We start from the raw sequence: 20,370 nt of genomic DNA on the forward strand, positions 1-20,370 counted from the left end.
TACAAAACCAACTGATGATCTGATCTGGGTAGGATCATGCTGAAGCAATAGTCATGACTAGGCTAACAATGCAGTAAGAACAAGTTAGATGAACCCGTCAGAACTTGTGCCTCAACACTGGGGGATGGAATAGATCTCCTCTTGAGGTCCCTTCCAGCCCTACACTTCTGTTATTCTACCAACAGATTACAACACCGACCCACTTTTTTGTAGGAAGATTGCACCGACTCAGTCTGCTCTGGGTCTAGCACAAGCCCCAATTAGCACTCACTTTAAGGCAAACTAGATTTGCTCTCAGATTTTAACAGGATGGGGATCCTTTAGCAAGCACACCGTGCTGTAAGCATATGGGAAGAAGAGAGACATTTAAATACTTTAATTTTTAAATTGATTTGTCCATGAGCTTTAAAAAGAGAGTGATAGATGTGTGCTCAATGTGAGCAAGAGAGAAGCCTGGTGTATTTATGACTACAATAGAACCTCAGAGTTCTGACACCATAGTTATGAACTGACCACTCAACACACACCTCATTTGGAACCAGAAGTATGCAGTCAGGCAGCAGTAGAGACCAAAAAAAAACAAAAACAAAAAAAAGCACAGTACTGCGTTAAACAAACTACTAAAAAAAATAAAGGGAAAGTAGCATTTTTCTTCTCTGCATAGTAAATCTTCAAAGCTGTATGAAGTCAATGTTCAGTTGTAAACTTCTGAAAGAACAACCGTAATGTTTTGTTCAGAGTTATGAACAACCTCCATTCCTGAGGTGTTCATAACGCTGAGGTTCCACTGTAGTTTAAAGAATATGAATTTCATGTTGCCACTGTGTTGCCTGCCTGTTGTCTGTGATAACAGTGTAAAAGACGACATGTGGAGGCAACAGATGGCACAAGAAAGTGTTATATAGGTTGAGATTTTGTTGGTTGGTTTTGGTTATGAAACAAGAGGATTTGATGGACAAAATATGCAATGCTTGGTCTCTTAAGGTCTCTGGAAGAAATTCTGAGTTATACTGAACTCTGTTCTTTGCGGGTTTTGGTTAGTCTAGCTTCAGCCTGAACACATTGCACAATGATGTCTTTAACCGGAGCTGTTCCCCAGCTGCAAGCTTGAGGAGTTACACAATATTTTGCAGACAAGATTAGAAGGGCGCCATAAACTACTTCCAATAGCCTTTTTCTTTTTCTTCCTGACCTAGACATTGGATCTTCTCAGCAGTCCAAAGTCTGTCTGTATTTTGTTTTTACTGACATCTGGAGCTATATTGATCAAAAGCTATAATGTTGAACTAGATACCCTACAAATGTGAACAAAAGTTGTAAATATGTCCATTTCTGAATGGTCCAGTACAGCGTCCTGCAGTTGTTTTGTTATTATCTGTCAGATCAGATATGTTGGCTTTACCAGCCCCTATGCCACTATTATGCCTTACACATATGTACCTTTTCTAAAAGCACCTTCCTTTAGAAAAGGCCACACCTATTATCTGGAGATGTAGCAATTCTTCTTAATAGTCTTGTTAAGTTAATTATTTTATTTGATTAGATTACTGTACAGTGTGTAGCGAGTACTGAATGGTGACAGCTTGCTTTTGCTAGTTTGATATATTTGTTTGGGTTATGTCTTCTCTTTCTGGCTGCAAATCTTAGGTTACTATTTTGTTACCATCAGAAGGATACAAGACTGAGTTGTTTATTCAGTTTTTTTGTCCTTATTAGTTACCATATTTATGTTTCCAATAAAACAAGCCCTGATTTTGTTTGTCACGTTTAGTCAAATATATCTGTCTCAGGCATGGATCCCTGTTACCGAAGGGAAAGTCTCACCTACTTCTCATTTCAAACCCCTTCATGAAGCACTGTAATGCTGCTCTAGAAAGTCGGACGGAGGGATCAAGGCAATGCAGCCTCAGATAAAGCCTGTTCTAAATTGTCTTCAAGGCAAGCTGCTTCTTCCTTCATTAAAAAGATTATTTTAATTCCATGTTCTGATCTGGCATATGTCTGATGCTGAAATTGTTTGGCTAGATGGAAGAGAGAGACATACAAATCCCCATCAATGTAGCTCTTAAGGCAGATTCTAAGAAATACACTCATGTTCACAGGAGAGTGAAAGGGGTGCATGGCATGACTAGTAAAACCAGTTTGAAAGCCCCAAGGCAGAATACATTGTTACTAAGTGATCCAAATCCATCCTCCTCCTAGTCAAATACTATTAAATGTTTACCTATGACATTTATTCCTTTCTATCTCAAAATACTTTCCCTCTTCCCACTCCAATAACTAAGACTCCCAATGCTCTCTCATTTCAATGGCCATTTGCACTGTGTCAAAGGGATTTTATTAGAACTTGATTTTCCATTATTAATAGTCATCATGCTTTATTCACGTGGTGGCTGATCTTGTGCCATTTAAGCCATTGGGAGCGTTAGCACTAATTTCGCTGGGTGCACAATCAAACTCTGATACACCATCTTCCATCAGAGGCCCTCAAAAGCACTTTACCAGGATTCTAAGAGTTTAATGTTCTCCTAATTTGCGTAATAAATAACCTATAACTACATGTGTGAAGTTGAACATCATATCTACCGTTTGTCCAGCAACAGAGGGAATTTAAATAACAGCCACAAGCTATTAGCTTCTTTATCATTAAACTTCCACGTGACCCTTCTATAGAACACCTCTTCAAATGCTTCTATGCCTTATATCGTGTTTTGAAACTTACCATAAACAATGCTGCAGCAGAGCCTAAGGCTACGTCTACACTACTGTAGAGTTCAGACTATGGAGGAGTGAGTAGCAGTGCACACCAAAGTGCTGTGCTGGAACTCCCCATGAGGATGCTGCAGGTGCAAACTTAAAGGGCCTTAATTCACACTAATGTAGTCCTCTTTGAAGAGCACGTTAGTGCAAACTTGGGACCTTTACATTCACACCTTCAGTCTCCACACAGGAGAGTTACAGCATAGCACTTCAGTCTGCACTGCGGGGCTGTGTAGACATGCCCTTAGTTCTCCTGATTTAGGCTGCAGACCAGCACCTACTTCTGCAGAAACAGACCCTCGTGTCTGCACAAAGCCCCATTAAACTTGTAATGCTGCTGGCTTTGGTGGGACCCAATTGAGAGTATCAATTCAGGACAAATTACTTAGTTCAGGGCAGTTGCAGCCCAAGGCTGGGGTTCCTTTGCACACCAAGGCAACCAAACTAGCCAAACAAAAAAGACTTCGGTTTTACCCCACTGGCTAACCATAAGTCATACAAGCAATTCCCTTAGATACTCCAGTTTCCCAGTATCACCACCAGTGCCGCTCATTATGGGGGCAGATGGTTATGAAAACCAGTACCCCAGTAAAAGAAAAAAAGTTCTCCCAATCCCAAAGGACCAAGCCCGAGACAAAGATCAATATACAAATCAGATCTTACCCACAAATCACGCTGTTGTCAATCCTTTAGAATATAAAATCTAAAGGTTTATTCATAAAAAGAAGAAAATATAAATGAGAGCTAAAAGTGGTGAAAGTTATCAATTACATACAACAATGGCAAAGTTCTTGGTTCAGGCTTGTAGCAGTGATGGAATAAACTGCAGGTTCAAATCAAGTCTCTGGAGTACATCCCCAGCTGGGATGGGTCATTCAGTTCCTTGTTCAGAGCTTCAGTTTGTAGAAAGGTTCCTCCAGAAGTAAGAAGCAGGATTGAAGACAAAATAGAGGAGTTTTCAGGGTCTTTTATATCCTCTGCCCAGTGGAAGATCACAGCAGCAAGATGGAGTTTGGAGTCACATGGGCAAGTCACATGTCCATGCATGACTCAGTTCTTTACAGGCCAATGCCATTGTTTACATGCTAGTTTGAACGTTCCCAGGAAAGCTCAGATGTGGATTGATGTCTCCCAAAGTCCATTGTCAGTTAAGTGTTTCTTGATTGGGCACGTAATGAAGCTGACCAAATGCTTCACTGAGGCTTCTTAGACTCAGAACACATTGAGGTACAAGTACATAGCCAATATTCACAACTTTAACTACAAAAATGATACACACATACATGTAACCCTTCTGCCCCTCTGAGTTGGCAGCAACAAGGGCCAGGTTCAGTATCCAGGAGTTCCTTTTCAATAATGCAATGCAAAACCGGCTTGAGCCCCCACCCAGTGATCTGGGACAATTACATACCACCCCCCCCAGGCGCCTCTAGGAGGCAATACTTCTCCTCTTGCAAGCACAGAGTCTGAGTGTAGCAACATCCTTTTAATAAAGGAAGGAAGCAATGTGGCATCATATTGGGGAACACCACAAACAAGATTCATAACATAAGCCATGAGCAGAAGACCCACCAAGTAAGTTTTGACAGTGTCCTTTTCCCCTTAGGGTCTTAAGTCCGATCACCCCAAAGTCCAACGACCTCAAAGTCTCCGTCCGTGGGTTCAAAAAGTTTATCTGCAGAGTTTTACCCCCCGAGCCTGGGTGGAAATGGGGGGGGCACAGGGTGTTAAGGGGCACCTTACGTGGGTCGGGGCAGACTACACCATCTCTTCGTGGAGTTCTGCTGTAGCCTTCACCACAACTGGCTTCACTCCACCAGCTGCGCCGCTTCTACAGCCGACCCGTGAGCCGCTCCACCCGTCCCCACAAACCGCTCCACTTTGCTCACTCGCTGTTCCGTAGGCCGCTCCAACGGTCCCACAATTTGCTCAGCTCAGCTCCGCTCTGCTCCGCTCACTGTTTCGTGGGCTGCTCTAATGATGCTGCAAACTGCTCTGCTAGCTGCTTAGCAATAGATCTTCAGGCTCCCCCACTAGTTAATACAGCACTCAGCTCAGTAAGTTTAGCTCTTTTAGTGATTTCAGCTTGTAGCAGGGGAGCCCCAGTGCTAGTGCACCATTGGCCCAAAGTGAACTCAGCTCAGCAGTCTCTAGATGGATTCCTAAGGGAATCAAAATTAGCTCTACTCTTCAACAGTGGAGCAAGGAGGAGATACAATTGATGTTCCAGGCCCTCAAAAGGGACCCATACTATCAGGTACACACACCAATCCCTAATCTCTCTCAGTTCACTAGGTTTTGGAACCCATGTCCCTTGTCTAGCGAGTGCTACTTAGTTGATGGTGAGATCCTCTGTCATAAAACAGGTTCATACTCTGATTATGTGAATGAGGGACTAACAACACTTTATTCCTCCTGCCCCAATAACAGAGAAATTGAGGCTCTCACAGCTATCAAAGTGACCATTTTAGGCTACTGTGGACTATGCTAGGCGGGGTGGGTGTGCCTATGCAATCAAGATCAGCCCCTGAAATTCTTTTCCACAGTCGCCATAATTCACCACCAGATGTCAGGGTAGAGCTCATTCTGACTCTGCTTACATACATATAGCATAATCACAACCAGCAAATCATAACCTTACCATAGACACCTTACTGGACCTCCTTTGTATAAGATTTGGTGCAACTGTAGGACCTTGGTTGCAACAATGATCTATATGGTCACAGTTTATGTCAGTAACATCACAGAACTCCATTGGTATCTTAAGCTATGGCTACACTACAGAGCTTATGATGGCACATATATTTAATCTGCCTACTGTGCTATTACCCCCATTTTACAGATGGAAAACTGAGGCACACTGAGATAATTAGGCTCCTAAAGTCCACTGATTTCAAATTAGGACCCTAAATACCTTTGTGGATCTCGGCCAGAGAGACTACATGAGTTGCTCAGTAGTCACGAAAGAAGTCTGTGGCAGAGCAGAGTGTTAAACCCAGATCTCCAAAGACAAAAAGCTAGTGCCCTAACCACTGGCCCATCCTTCCACTCCATCTAGATCGGCGAGTCTTCTATTTCTAGTGTTTTCTTCACTCACCAGAAACCACAAGTCAACACAGGATTGCCAAGCTAGCCAATATATTTTTTTAAAAACATGCATTTTGTTACAGGCTGCCAACAGAACTATGCTGCCATCTTTGTGTTGTACTAAACATTGGTAAAAGAAGATTCAGTCAGTGGTTTAACTGTAGTGCACGTTTTTCTCAGTCTTACAGTCATATTCAGAGTTTAAGGCCAGCAAGGACCATGAGATCATGCAGGCTGATCTTCTGTATATCAACACTTCATGTCATTATCTAGTTACCTCTGTACTGAGCCCAGTCACTTGTGTTTGGCTAAAGCATACCTTCCAGAAAGGCATCTAGTCTGGACCTGAAGACATCCAAACATGGAGAATCCACCATTTCCCTTGATAGTTTGTTCCAACTGTTGATCACCGTTACACTTAAAAATTTGTGCTTAATTTCTCATTTTTAATTTTTCTGGCTTCAGCTTCCAGACATCGGTTCTTGTTCTGCCTTTGTCTGCTAGATTAAAGAGTCCGTGAGAACTCCATATTCTCTTCCCATGAAGGCACTTGTACACTGTAATCAAGTTCCTCTTGATCTTTCTGATAAGCCAAACAAACTAAGCTCTTTATGTCCCTTACTAAAAGGCTTCTTCTCCAGCCCTCAAATAATTTTTGTGGCTGTCCAATGTTTCTACTATCTTTTTAAAATGTGGACACCAGAACTGTATGCAATATTTCAGTATTGGCATCACCAGCACCATAGAGATTAAATCATCTCCCTCCTTGTACTCACAACTCCTCTGTTTATACATCCAAAGATCATATTTGCTTTTTTGCCACGACACTGAGCTCATGTTCAGTTGGTTGTGTGCTATGGCCCCAAACCCCTGTCAGTCCTGTTTTCCAGGCTGCAGTCCCCTATTCTAAGGTATGACCTGAATTCCTTGTTCCCAGATGTATAACTTTGCATTTGGTTGTGTTATAAGTCATTTTGTTTGATTGGGCCCAGTTTATCAAGCAATCTGGATTGCTCTGTATGACTGTCTGTCAACATCATTTACCACTCCGCCGATCTTTGTCGTCTACAAATTTTATCAGAAGTGATTTTACAGTTACTTCCAGATCATTGATGAAAATTCTTCACTGTGTTGGCCTAGTACCAATCCCCGCAGAACCCTCCATTCAATGATAACTCCCCATTGACAACTATTTTTTGGGATCTGTCAATTAGCCAATTCCATTTAATCCATTTAAGGTATGTTTCACTGATGTTGTATCGTGTCATTTCTTTCACTGGAATGTTGTGCAGTACTAAATCAAATAACCTTACAAAAGTCTAAAGCATATTATATCTATGCAGTTATTTTTATCAACCAAACTTGTAATTTCACCAAAGAATGAAATCAGCTTTGCATGACAAGACCTACTTTCATAAAATCCTGTTGACTGGCATTAGTTATATTCCTATCTTTTAATTCTTTATCAATTAAATCCTCTATCAGCATTTTCATTATTTTGTCCTGATTCCAAAACATGTCAAAATATGCCACTTTTTAAAATTATAGTCAAAAAAAGGAAGACATCAGGCCAGGAGATCACAGTGTAAATATATGTACTCTTCCAAAATCTTTACAATAACTACAAAATGTTAGACCAACCACAAGGCAGCTGGAACCTTCTTATCAGAAATCTCATTGTAAACCGGCTTCTCAGGCTGTTTTGATAAAATGCCAGTGAATTTTAGGTCATTCGGTGGTGAAAGTACACATGACATGAATTATTAATGCTGTCTTTCAAAATAACTTATTTTGTGTTTTTTATCTTTAATGTCTGCAGTAGACAGAAGTTTCCCTATAACTTGTCATAATCATGGCAAGTCATTGAAGATGGCAATATATGCCAGTGTGCCCCCATAGTTTTTCCCTCACAACTTCAATTTTGGTTATTGCTGCTAACCCACCAAACACAGCTGGGCAGAAAACAGAATTTCTTTCCTGTGAAAAATGGAGGTTTTTGTTTTATGGGGGGGGGGGGGAAGGACAAGAAGTATCCTGATTTGGTGTGAAAAGTCTAAACCCCTCCCCCGCGTTTTTTTTTTTTTTTTTTTTTTTTTTTAAAGAAAGTAAATCCATGTCAGGAGAACTGAAACTTGTCTTCTCCTGCCTGGTGTGCAGGTGGGCTGCCTGGTTCCCTGACCTGGCAGGTAGGCAAAGAACCAATTAAACAGAGAAGCTGGCCAGCCCAGGGAAAGAGCTACTCGGGGATACCAGGAACCCTGAGAGCCCATGAATAATCCATCTGGCAAGCGAGCTGGCCACAAACCTGCCCAGTTAATGTTGAAAGTGGAATCAATGACATCAGTATGTTCCCACAGAATGTTTTGGTTCTGTTGAATGAGCATTTTCAGATGGAAAAACTTCTGTCAGAACATTTTTGACCAGCTTCACACTGCTGGCAAACAAACTTCCCAACTGTATCAACGTTTCTTTATTCACCAATCTATAGCTATGTTTGCACTCTTTGTTATTAAGGTCATGAACCAAGTAAGAGCACTGACACAGATTTAACTTATTTTTCTTCCTAGTCATCTTCAATTCTTTTTCAACCAACAGTACCAGCTCAGATTGAGCAAAGAATTACAGCTGGAGGAGTAACGGCACTTAACGTTGTATGAGCATTTCCATTAGAAACCCCCTATCTATTTTTAATTCTTCTTAGCTTTCAGAAACTTTCACCTTTCAGGATGAAATTCTGCATGCTTAACTTTCCCCTGAGGACAATATTTGTTTGTAAAGTTTGGGATTAGCAGCCAAGAATAATGGACATGGGGAGATTAAAAACAAACACTTTTCCCCATCATGAAAAAGAGGGCTTGCAGAGTTTATTCTGAGCAGCTCTAGCACTGTGTCTGTGTAGCACTCTATTGCTGGGTGTTTGAAAGTGAATTTGGCATGAAAAGAAGCCCTTAGGGAAGAGGAGTACTTTTTTATTTCCCAGTGAATGTCTGTCTTGAATTACCCATCTTTGAACAGCAAACCTTTTTTATGTACAGTAGGATGTGGTGCACACTGCTAGCAGTTTTTACAATTGTCGACAAATCGTACTTAGGCCTCAATGAGACAAGCCCACTCTACCAGTTCCACTTCATGAGAATTGCTCCAAAGCATGTCTGAACTGACTGCTACATTTTCTCAGAAACTCAAGAAAAGACAAAGATATTGTTATTTTCAACAATTCCATAGAATTCAAAGTTCACATAATTCAACTCCAGTCTACGAAACAAGGTCAGAAAGTCCTGAGTTCCAGGCTCATCTTTTCCACTGACTGGTCTTCAATCTGGTGTTTTTCTTAGAGCTCTAGTTCCTCAAATCCTGGGATTGGGTTTTGATTTTAAAACATTTTGAGTCTGTTTCTGCTTGAATGGTAAAACTGTCAGTGACCTCTACGCAAACAATCCTTCCTATTTCATTTACAGACCTTCTTTTTTTTCTGAGAATAGCATTTTGTTTGGCTCCCTCCTCCACCATAAAGAACTGGACACATCAACAGAATAGTTTGTAGTTTACTCTCAAGGAAATGCATATTTGCCCTTTTCTTCTGAGATGCCAAGTGTGTGCATGTGGGTGGAATACCAGAAACATACAACAATGCAGCTGGAGACAGTATTTGGGGTCTGAACTTTTACAGAAGCAAGATTGTGTTTTCTTATGTAAGTGTACTGAAATTGGTCCTTTGGGGTTTTCCAGGCTCAGTTTCTAGTTTCCCAGTGTTGGCCCTGTTTCTCGCTTAGGTGAAGTCCACGCACCTCCTACAAATAAAGCATTGTCTTGAATGAGTGCCACCAACTTTTGCAGAATCTAAACTTTTATTTATGGCTGCTAACAAACCCAGATAGAGACCGAGTTTAAACAGGTGCAGTGCTGTCCCCTCCTTAGGCTACACAGAAAGAGCTTCAGTGCCTCCGCTGATTCTCTGAGCTTTGCCAAGCTATCACATAGTGAAGGAGTTTGGTCTGCTCTCACTGCTTCAAAGACATGTACCAGAGCTCATTACAGAAGAGGAAAGGATTCAAAAAATGCAAACAGGAGGGTGGGTGGAGGGGGGAGGATAGAGTAGTAAAGACCTTCTCAATCTCAGCATCCAGGAGGCTGAGGGAGGGATACAGTACTGAAATCCCCAGCCCCTATCCTCAGACCAGCCAGGCATCTCTGGAGTAGGAAGAACACAGTGAGACAATGTGACTTCTCCCGAATCAGAGAAGGTTCCAAGTGGAGGTGTCATGGAGTCACCAGGTGAGGCTCTGGAACTACTCCATATGAAGCCAGTAAAGACTCTGGGGGAGCATGTCTCCTCTCTGTAAACATATTGTCTCCAGGGCCAGAAGCTTACACAGCTTCAACCTTCCTGGGCCTGATCTCGGAGCATTCAGTGTCCCCTTTTCACACTGTGTGCTTCCCACAGTGAGTCTGCACAGGTGGTGCTCCTGGGGAAGCCAGAGGGCCCTGCACTCCAACTCCATAGTCAGATGTGACTCTCAGCCAGCCAGTAAAACAGAAGGTTTATTAGACGACAGGAACACAGTCTAAAACAGGGTTTGTAGGTACAGAGAACAGGACCCCTCAGTCAGGTCCATCATGCGGGGGGGGGGTTAGGGAGCCCAGAACCAAGTTCTACGCCTTCCTCCATTTCCCCAGCCAGCTCTAAACTGAAACTCCCTCCAGCCCTTCCTCTGGCCTTTGTCTCTTTCCCGGGCCAGGATGCCACCTGATCTCTTTGTTCTCCAACACCTTCAGTTAGCACCTTGCAAAGGAGGAGGGGCCCAGGCAGGGCTGGATTACCCAACAGGCAGACTAAGCACATGCTTAGGGCACCAGCAAAGCAGGGGACACCAAAAAAAAAAAAGTGTTTTTTTTTTAAATTGATATAATTGATACGCTTGAAGCTCATATGAAGAGGAGAGGTGAAGCGTACAAAGAAGTATCAAGTAGATTTTCTTTTCTAAATGATATGGACTTATCCGATGAACAATATTCACAAGGTTCCCAAAAGCTAGTTGACTCATACCCTGTTGACTTGAACACGAACCTCTGTGGTGAAGTATGGCAGTTCCACTGTTATATGCGCACAAAGTTTAATGAAACAAGAAAAATGAAATTCAGTCCCATTGATCTTCATGACACAATATTAAAAGATGGAATACAATGTGTATTTCCAAATGTAGAGATCACACTATGTATTTTTCTAACATTGATGATTACTAATTGCTCAGCAGAACGCTCTTTTTCTCAAATGAAAGAATAAAAACCCTCGGAGAACAACAATGTGTCAGGACAGATTTGATTCACTTTCCCTATTGCGTATGGAAGCAGACATGCTTCATCGAGTCAGCTTCGATGAACTTATCCAGAATTTTGCAATCAGAAAATCTAGAAAGAAGCTATTTTAATTTCAGCTTATATGTAAGTTTTGTGTCATTTCGAAAAATAAAATTTTATTTTACAGTATAGTATTGTTTTTATTTTGAATTGCATATGGAGGGGGGCCACCATAATCTTTTCAGTGCTGAGGGCCTCTAAAGGTCTTAATCTGGCTCTAGGCCCAGGCCATCGGTTGCCAGGAGACAGGATGTCGGCCATTCTCTGTGCAGAAGGCATCACACCTGCTCTTTAGGGCTCTGCAACAATCACACACCCTTATCCCACCACCTAAATACTTAAAAAAGGCATAGGGGAAACTGGGGCACCCACACAGCATTCAGAGAAAACATTAAGAACATTCCCATTTCGTCACAGTGGGAAGACAGAGGGGCAAATCCTCAGCTGATGTAAACTGTCATAATTCCATCTGAGTCTATGGAACTGTGACTATTTGCTGCTGAGTCTCTGTCTCAGTATTCAGAAACAGCACCCTGTTAAGAGTACCAGCAATCACCTCTGTCCCAAGAGGGACAGGCCAGTGTTCACTTCCCATTTATGAGACGGGGCAGCCGAGGGAGTGTAAGGAAGGGGTGTGTATGGATGTATGAGGGGACTCAGGGCTTGTCTACATCAGAAAGTTGCAGCGCTGGTGAGGGAGTTACAGCGCTGCAACTTTGAGAGTGTCCACATCTGCAGGGCATCACCAGCGCTGCAACTCCCTGTTTGCAGCGCTGGCCGTACTCCCGTTTTGTCTCGGGTGTAGAGGATCCAGCGCTGGTGATCCAGCGCTGGTAATGCAATGTAGACACTCACCAGCGCTTTTCTTGACCTCCGTGGAATAAGCAGGTATCCCAGCATACCTGAGGATACCTCTCTGGTAATCAAGAAAACTCCTCTGCCCTGTGCTCACCTGACCCCTCCTTTAAATGCCCCGGGAAATTTCAAAAATCACCTTCCTGTTTGCTCAGTCAGGCGTGGAGAGCAATTAATCAATCAATCATTCAGCGACCATGCCTCCACGCAACAAACGAGCCCCAGCATGGACCAATGCAGAGCTGCAGGATCTAATTAGTGTGTGGGGAGATGAGGCTGTTCAAACACAGCTGCGCTCTAGAAGGAGAAACTACGATACCTATGGTCAGATATCGCAGTCCATGATGAGAAGGGGCTACGAACGGGACGCCTTGCAATGCAGAGTAAAAATTAAGGAGTTGAGGAGTGCATACTGCAAAGCCCGTGAGGGAAACCGACGCTCAGGAGCAGCCCCCACAACCTGCAGGTTTTACAAGGAGCTGGATGCCATTCTTGGGTGTGACCCCACCGTGAATCCTAGAAGCACGATGGAGAGTTCAGAGCAGGGAGACGTGGGGGATGGTGTAGAGGATGAATACAGTGATACTACTGGCGTTGAGGGGGACACCCCGGAGTCTCAGGACACAGGCAGCCAGGAGCTCTTCTCTAGCCCTGAGGAGACTAGCCAGTCCCAGCAGCTGGAAGCGGACGTTGATGAGGAAGCTGAGGATCGTGCTCGTGGTAAGTAGATTGCAATGCTTTGTGCTAGCAGGATTCTCGTTATGGCTGACTGCATGCATGCCTAAACGAGGAATAGCCTATTGATTTGATCTATGACATCTGTGTAATCTGCCTGAGTAATCTCTTGAAAAGTTGCAGCTAGATCTTGTGCAATGTGCTTTAACAAATTTATAGGTAGAGCCACCGTGGTCCCTGTCCCGTTCATGCTAACTCGTCCGATCCACTGTGCAGCGAGGGGTGGGGGGACCATGGCCGCACACAGGCGAGCTGCATAGGGGCCAGGGCGGTATCCGCATTCCTGTAGAAGACCCTCCCGCTCTTCCTTGGTAACACGCAGCAGTGATATGTCTGGCATTATGAAAGCCTGTGGATAGTTTAGGGATAATTGAGGGCAGGTACCTAGAAGCACGGCTCCCCAGCGCAAGGCGCTCTGTTTCCTCTGCCCCAATCCACCAAACCCCCCCCCCCGCCCTTCCCAGCACGTAGGCATCCAGACGGAGTGCTTCTTCCCCCCCTTCCAAGCGGGAAACGTGTCCTGCGGGGTGCTTCTTCCTCGCCTATCCCCCCTTCCAAGCTGGAAACCTGCCCTGCTGTGTGCTCTGTCCGTCCACCACCCCCCCTTCCAAGCGGGAAACGTGTCCTGCGGGGTGCTCTGTCCGTCCACCACCCCCCCTTCCAAGCGGGAAACGTGTCCTGCGGGGTGCTTCTTCCTCGCCTATCCCCCCTTCCAAGCTGGAAACCTGCCCTGCTGTGTGCTCTGTCCGTCCACCACCCCCCCTTCCACGCGGGAAACGTGTCCTGCGGGGTGCTCTGTCCCGTCCACCCCCCCCCTTCCAAGCGGGAAACGTGTCCTGCGGGGTGCTTCTTCCTCGCCCTATCCCCCCCTTCCAAGCTGGAAACCTGCCCTGCTGTGTGCTCTGTCCGTCCACCACCCCCCCTTCCAAGCGGGAAACGTGTCCTGCGGGGTGCTTCTTCCTCGCCTATCCCCCCTTCCAAGCTGGAAACCTGCCCTGCTGTGTGCTCTGTCCGTCCACCACCCCCCCTTCCAAGCGGGAACGTGTCCTGCGGGGTGCTCTGTCCGTCCACCACCCCCCCTTCCAAGCGGGAAACGTGTCCTGCGGGGTGCTTCTTCCTCGCCTATCCCCCCTTCCAAGCTGGAAACCTGCCCTGCTGTGTGCTCTGTCCGTCCACCACCCCCCCTTCCAAGCGGGAAACCTGCCCTGCGGGGTGCTTTTTACTCACCCGGCCCCCCTTCCAAGCAGGAACCAAGACATCCCACTAACATGGGAGAATTTTAAGCAAAAGTACTCACCCCACTGCTAGACATGTCAGCTTTCTTGAAGTCTACAGTGTTATGTGAGGTATGTGAGAGGGATGCTACCTACAGTTTACAGTGTCCTTCAAAAGTTGATAATAAACAATGATGCCCTGTGTTTTACATGTCTCTGTCTCTACTTTTTCTAGGCAACTCGAGTAATGCAGCTGTGTCACCAGCCTCACGTAGATTGCAGAATTTGAGGCGCAATCCTAGGAAATCAAAAGAGGAGCTGATCAAGACCGTTCTGAACCACTACAACAGGGAAAGTAGGAAGACTGAGGAGTGGAGAAAAAGTGAACAGGAATGGAGGCAGAGTTTACAGGAATGGAGGCTGACTGAAAGCAGGAGACAGGAATTGTCTGCCAAAAGAATAGCCAGGCAGATGATGAGACTCCTGTCTCGGCAAACCAAGTCTTTTGAGTCTCTTGTAGCCATGCAGACAAATATAAACCGTGATATCCCACAGCCTTCCCAAAGCACTGTTACTTGTCCCCCTGTGTATCCTCAAAATAGCTTTATGCAGCACCCAGTTCCTTATTATCATCAGCTGCCCTCAACACCTATTAGGTCACCTAGTAACCAAGATATGTTTAATTCTTACCCAGTGCACTCCACCCCAATCGTCCTGCAGCAAAGCAACGGTGACTTGCATCAGGCGGTTTCAATTGAGTAAAATAGGAAATATTAAAACATCTGAATGTACGGTGAACTACCCATACCCCCTTTCCTGTTTTTTACTGTATGACAAATAAAAGGATTTGGTTTGTATTTCTTTCCCTATGTTTTATTGGTGATAGAAATGGTTAATTATACACAGCAATGTAAAGCAAAGCACAACACATGCACCAATCATTACTGCTGGCTCTCAGCATCAAATTGCTCCCTTATAGCATCCCTAATCCTTGAAGCCCTTTCCTGGGCCTCCCTGTTAGCCCTGCTCTCTGGCTGAGCAAACTCATTCTCCAAACGTCTAACCTCGGAGGTCCATTCCTCACTGAACCTTTCACCCTTCCCTTCACAAATATTATGGAGGGTGCAGCACGCGCATATAACAGCGGTAATGCTGCTTTCCATCAAATCTAGCTTCCCGAAAAGACTGCGCCAGCGGGCTTTCAAACGGCCAAAAGCACGCTCCACAGTCATTCTACAGCGGCTCAACCTGTAGTTGAACCGTTCCTTGCTCCTGTCAAGCTTCCCCGTGTATGGTTCATGAGCCATGGCATTAATGGGTAAGCGGGGTCTCCCAGAATCACAATGGGCATTTCCACTTCCCCTACTGTTATCTTGTGATCTGGGAAAAAGGTCCCGGCCCTAAGCCTCCTGAACAGGGCACTGTTCCTAAATATGCGTGCATCGTGCACCTTTCCAGGCCATCCAGAGTAAATGTCAGTGAAATGCCCACGGTGATCCACAAGCGCTTGCAGAACCACAGAGAAGTACCCCTTGCGATTAATGTACTCCGATGCCAGGTGGGGTGGAGAGATAATAGGAATATGCGTCCCATCTACTGCCCCTCCACAGTTAGGGAAGCCCATTTCTGCAAAGCCATCTAAAATGTCCTGCACGTTCCCAAGAGTCACGGTTTTTCTTGTCAGTGTTCGATTAATGGCCCTGCAAACTTGCATCAGCACCATTCCAACGGTGGACTTTCCCACTCCGAACTGGTTCGCCACCGATCGGAAACAGTCTGGAGTTGCCAGCTTCCAGATTGCAATAGCCACCCGCTTCTCCACAGAAAGGGCATCTCTAAATCTCGTGTTCATGCGCCGCAGGTTGGGGGCGAGATCATCACAAAGTGCCATGAAAGTGGCTTTCCTCATACGAAAGTTCTGCAGCCACTGCTCGTCATCCCATGACTGCAGGACGATGTGATCCCACCACTCAGTGCTGGTTTCCCGAGCCCAAACGCGCCGCTCCACGGAGCAGAGCATGTCTGTTATTGCCACTAGCACTGTACTGTCTGCATATTGATGCGATTCAGTACCATTGTCCCACTCCTCAATGTCAGTCACACGCACATTTAGCAGCCTAAGGATTAGATCAACAGTAAGGCGAGATGTGCTGGCAATAGTCATTAGTACGGTATTCAGTACCTGAGGATCCATTCTTGAAAGATAATGCAGAAAAACCGCTTTAGAGTCACAATGCTGCCACAGTGCTCCGCATGTGTACCAAAGCAACGCTGGCCGTTGGAACAGGAACAGGAACAGGAAGCAGAAGGACAATCACACTTCCTTCCCCTTCCCACAAGCCCCAGCGCCGCTTTGGGACGAGGTGCCCTGTGGGATAGCCGCCCACAATGCATCACTCCCAACAGCGCTGCAGTGTGGCCACATCTAACAGCACTTGCAGCGCTGCTAGCAGTAGGTGTGGCCACTCTGCAGCGCTGGCCCTATACAGCTGTACTAATACAGCTATAACAACCAGCGCTGTAAAGTTTTAGATGTAGACATGGCCTCAGACAGGAGAGATCACAAGAGGGATTGATGGGAGACTTTAGAAAAGAGAAGTAGTGTGCTGTGTAATACTGGGAATATAAATTAAAGGAGTGAAAGAAAGCATAGAAGACACATATAGAGGGACAGGAAGCCAAAAAGGCTGAAAAAAGAGAGGAAACAGACACTGAAGACACAAACAGGAAGAGAGGCACAATGTTCTATTCAAGAGAAAAGAGAAGGAATAAATGAAAGCAAAGCCAGGAATGGTGAAAAGCTCTAACACAAGCAAGGGAAAAACAGCATTAGTAATACTTTAAAAAAAAAAAAAGCATTGGCCATAAAGTTGCTTGCGTACTGTACTAAATTATAAAATATTGACAAATGATATGTAGCTGCTCCATTCCTTTCAATTGCAATAGTGTAGCTCGCAGAGGCCATGGCAGCACAGCCAGGTACAATTTCATTAAGCCCTGGCCTAGGATTTATCATCAGTCAGTCTATAGTGAAGCCTGTACACCAGCAGGGGGGTACATGGCTGGGAACCACACACTATGCCTTTATAAAAGCAAGACTTTCCTCCCCTCCCTTTTCTGAGCATCCCTGGCAGCACCGCAATCTATACAGTCAGGACCATGTTTTCAAAAGTGGTCTCTGATTTTGCATATCCAATTTAAGACATTTGAGGTCCTCATTTATGGGTTACTGGGCACTCACAGGTCCCATCAACTTCCCAGTGCTCAGTATCTCTGAACACCAGGCCTCTAGGTGTCAAAAGCTGGGCAACTGAAAGCTGAAACGTCCCAAATTAGGTCCCTTTTGAAAGTTTGGGCCTTATGGAGCTAGAATGATCCCTGCTTGTTTTGCCAATTTCTTTCCCATGTATTAGCTGAAATACTACTTGAGTTTTTGTTGCTATTTTCCCTTACATCTTTAGGTCATTAGACCTTAGCCATGTGGATGGGGGCTCCCTGCCAATCAACTCCCATTACCAATTTTTAGCAGTAATTTTCTATTGAGGAAAATGTTGCTGTTGACCATTGCCTCCCTGTTTGTGTTGTGTGAAGAAGGTTGCCCTGACTGCCTATGCATTGACCTGCATAACAATGGACTTTGTTAGTATACAGGTGTTTGTTGCTTACCATCTTCTTGTTGTTTTACATGCTCTGAACCTTTCCCCCTGCTTATTCTTCTTCTAGCTCAATGGAAAGTGCAACATGTGCCATCACGGAACTGGAAGTGAAAGGAATGAATTGCAATTGGTCATAGTCCCAATATGCTAGAGCTACCTAAGGCTGTGATGAAAGCTGGGTTCTGATGCAGATAAGTTGGCAGCTATATTAAGGAGAGAAGCGCACATAGTGGTCAACATGTTGAGATAAATAACCTTTCTATCCTTATCCAGACTGAGGCGTAACTAGCTTTACCAAAAGCAAATCACTTCAGAGAAGTTAAATATGGCAAACCAAGTGGTAGACCTATAGATTTGGTAAGGCCATTCCTTCACACAGCCTTATGAAGTAGGATTGTTTCTTTCCCCATATAAAGAATTTGATTGTTTGGTTCACTTATCTGTAAGTCTCAAAAGGGAGGGGGAGAAAGAGGTGCAATTATAATAATTCCTTTTAGCAATTTTCACCCTACTCAGCAGTCACAAAGGTACAGTCATATTTCTAGATCTTTATTGGTCATAGTGTGTAATCGAAATTTTAATGAGTCCAGCTGGAAAGCTCTGCCCACACATTTGATAGAGTGAGTTTCCCAACGTATATGAAAAGGAACACACTGATTCTGAGGTCACTCTGGTCTTTGGACTATATCATTTAAGGACTGGGTCTTCTACAATCCCATCACCCCCATTAACTCCAAAGGAAGTGTGAGCTGGGAAGGGGGGGGGGCAGAATTCACCCAGTGCAGAAGGTCCTCACAGATCTAAGCACCACTTCAAGCTCACTTACATCCTCAGAATTTAATGAGCTTAAGCTTGTGCTGGGGAAGAATTCCCCCTCTGGCTGAGGAAGAATTTCACCTAGATTGCAGGATCTGGCCTCGCATGTGATTCACTTTGATGCAGGATCCTGCTGGGATGTCAAAGGGACCCATTATGTCCAGCACAGAACAAATTTTGATGGATTAGAGAGGAGGAGGAGGAGAATACCAGCTGCAGCTAAAGTGCTCTTAAATTCTGTCTGCCTGATAGAAGAGATGTGTCCTTGGTCAGATATGTCTCGGCATCATTGGTGGGATTCCATGAATAGGGCACAGAGGGGAGGAGAAAGGGTACAATCTTGATGTGTTCTTCTTTCTAGTTAGAAAGTCAGACATACAACTATCGGGTATCACTGCTGAAAGCGGGGAATCATACTGGATTTCTATCCACCCTAAGAGTATATCTTTACACTGGAGCCGGCAGCTGGTAAATTCCAGCTCAAGGAGACATACCTATGCTAGCTCTGATAGCACTAGTGCACTAAAAATAGAAGCTTAGCCACAGTGACATGAGGGGCTGCACCAAGTTCAACCCCATACGTATGTGCAGATATGTCTCCTCGAGCTAGAATTTATACCTTTCAGCTCCAGTGTAGACAAACTCTTTGAAGCAATATTCAGTCACATCCATTTTTTAAAAATACATTATTATACTAATAGGGCAACTTGATTACCTAGATCATCGTCCCACCCTCCCCTGGCCAAACAGAGGCTTGTGTTATCTTTAGAAAATAGTACGATTCCATTATTTGGAGTAGCTTTGTATGGGTCTCCAAGTGTTTTTTAATTTCTGGAATCAAGGCACTTAAGAAACATCTGGAGAGATTATAATTTATATTCTTATGACTTCAGTGTAAACTGGGAAAGAGGCCAATATGAACTTGTAAAGCACATTAAAAACATAGAAGAAGTCATAAGCAGAAGGATTTAAAAGATGTAAACAATTTTGGGGGACCAAGCCAAGCCTTTGGAGTTCTAACTAAAGAAAGCAGCAAAATTATAGCAGAGCCTCCTTTCTGAGCAGCCTTGCGTGGCTTCTCCAAGGCCACGTCCAGACTAGGGTATTAAAATCGATTTTAGATACGCAACTTCAGCTACGTGAATAACGTAGCTGAAGTCAAATTTCTAAAATCGAGGTACTCACCCATCTGGACGGTACAGCATCGATGTCCGCTGCTCTCCATGTCGATTCCGGAACTCCGTTCGGGTTGATGGAGTTCCGGAATCGATGTAAGCGTGCTCGGGGATCGATACATCGCGTCCAGACTAGACGCGATATATCGATCCCCGAGCAATTGATTTTAACCCGCCAATGCCGCGGGTTAGTCTGGACGTGGGCTAAGAAAGAGTAACCAGTCCGCATGGCCATTTGCAGGATGATGGAGGCAAACAGCTGAATGTCAGGACTCAGTTTCCTAAATACCTTCTACAATGATGTAAATATCATTTCTTTAAAAGTGTGGCAGGAAGCCAAGTGGAAGGGAGATGGGGGAGATTTTGAGGCAGAAGTCTACAGTGAAGCTCAGAGACAGAGAAAATTGTAGGGATAATTCTGTTTTATTTAGTCAAATAAGCTTTCTTGTGCAGATTTAGAAAAAATCTACTCTGATTCTTGACCCTTGTCATATGCCATTCCCCTCCAAAACAAGGATCTCCATCCCCACAGGTTACATTGATATACAGATGAGCTGGCACTGGCCAGGCAAAATGACTATCAAAGAGGATAGAACACTAGTAGGAGACTAAGTGCCTGATGGGGAGAGAAGCATAGTTGCAGTCCTATGCTGCAGCTGTGATGGACACTAAATTTCTTTCCCTGTACTACAAGATCTACACCAAGGGTAGGCA

The sequence above is a fragment of the Gopherus evgoodei genome, chromosome 1, assembly GCF_007399415.2.
Source record: "Gopherus evgoodei ecotype Sinaloan lineage chromosome 1, rGopEvg1_v1.p, whole genome shotgun sequence".
NCBI classification, from domain to species: Eukaryota; Metazoa; Chordata; order Testudines; family Testudinidae; genus Gopherus; species Gopherus evgoodei.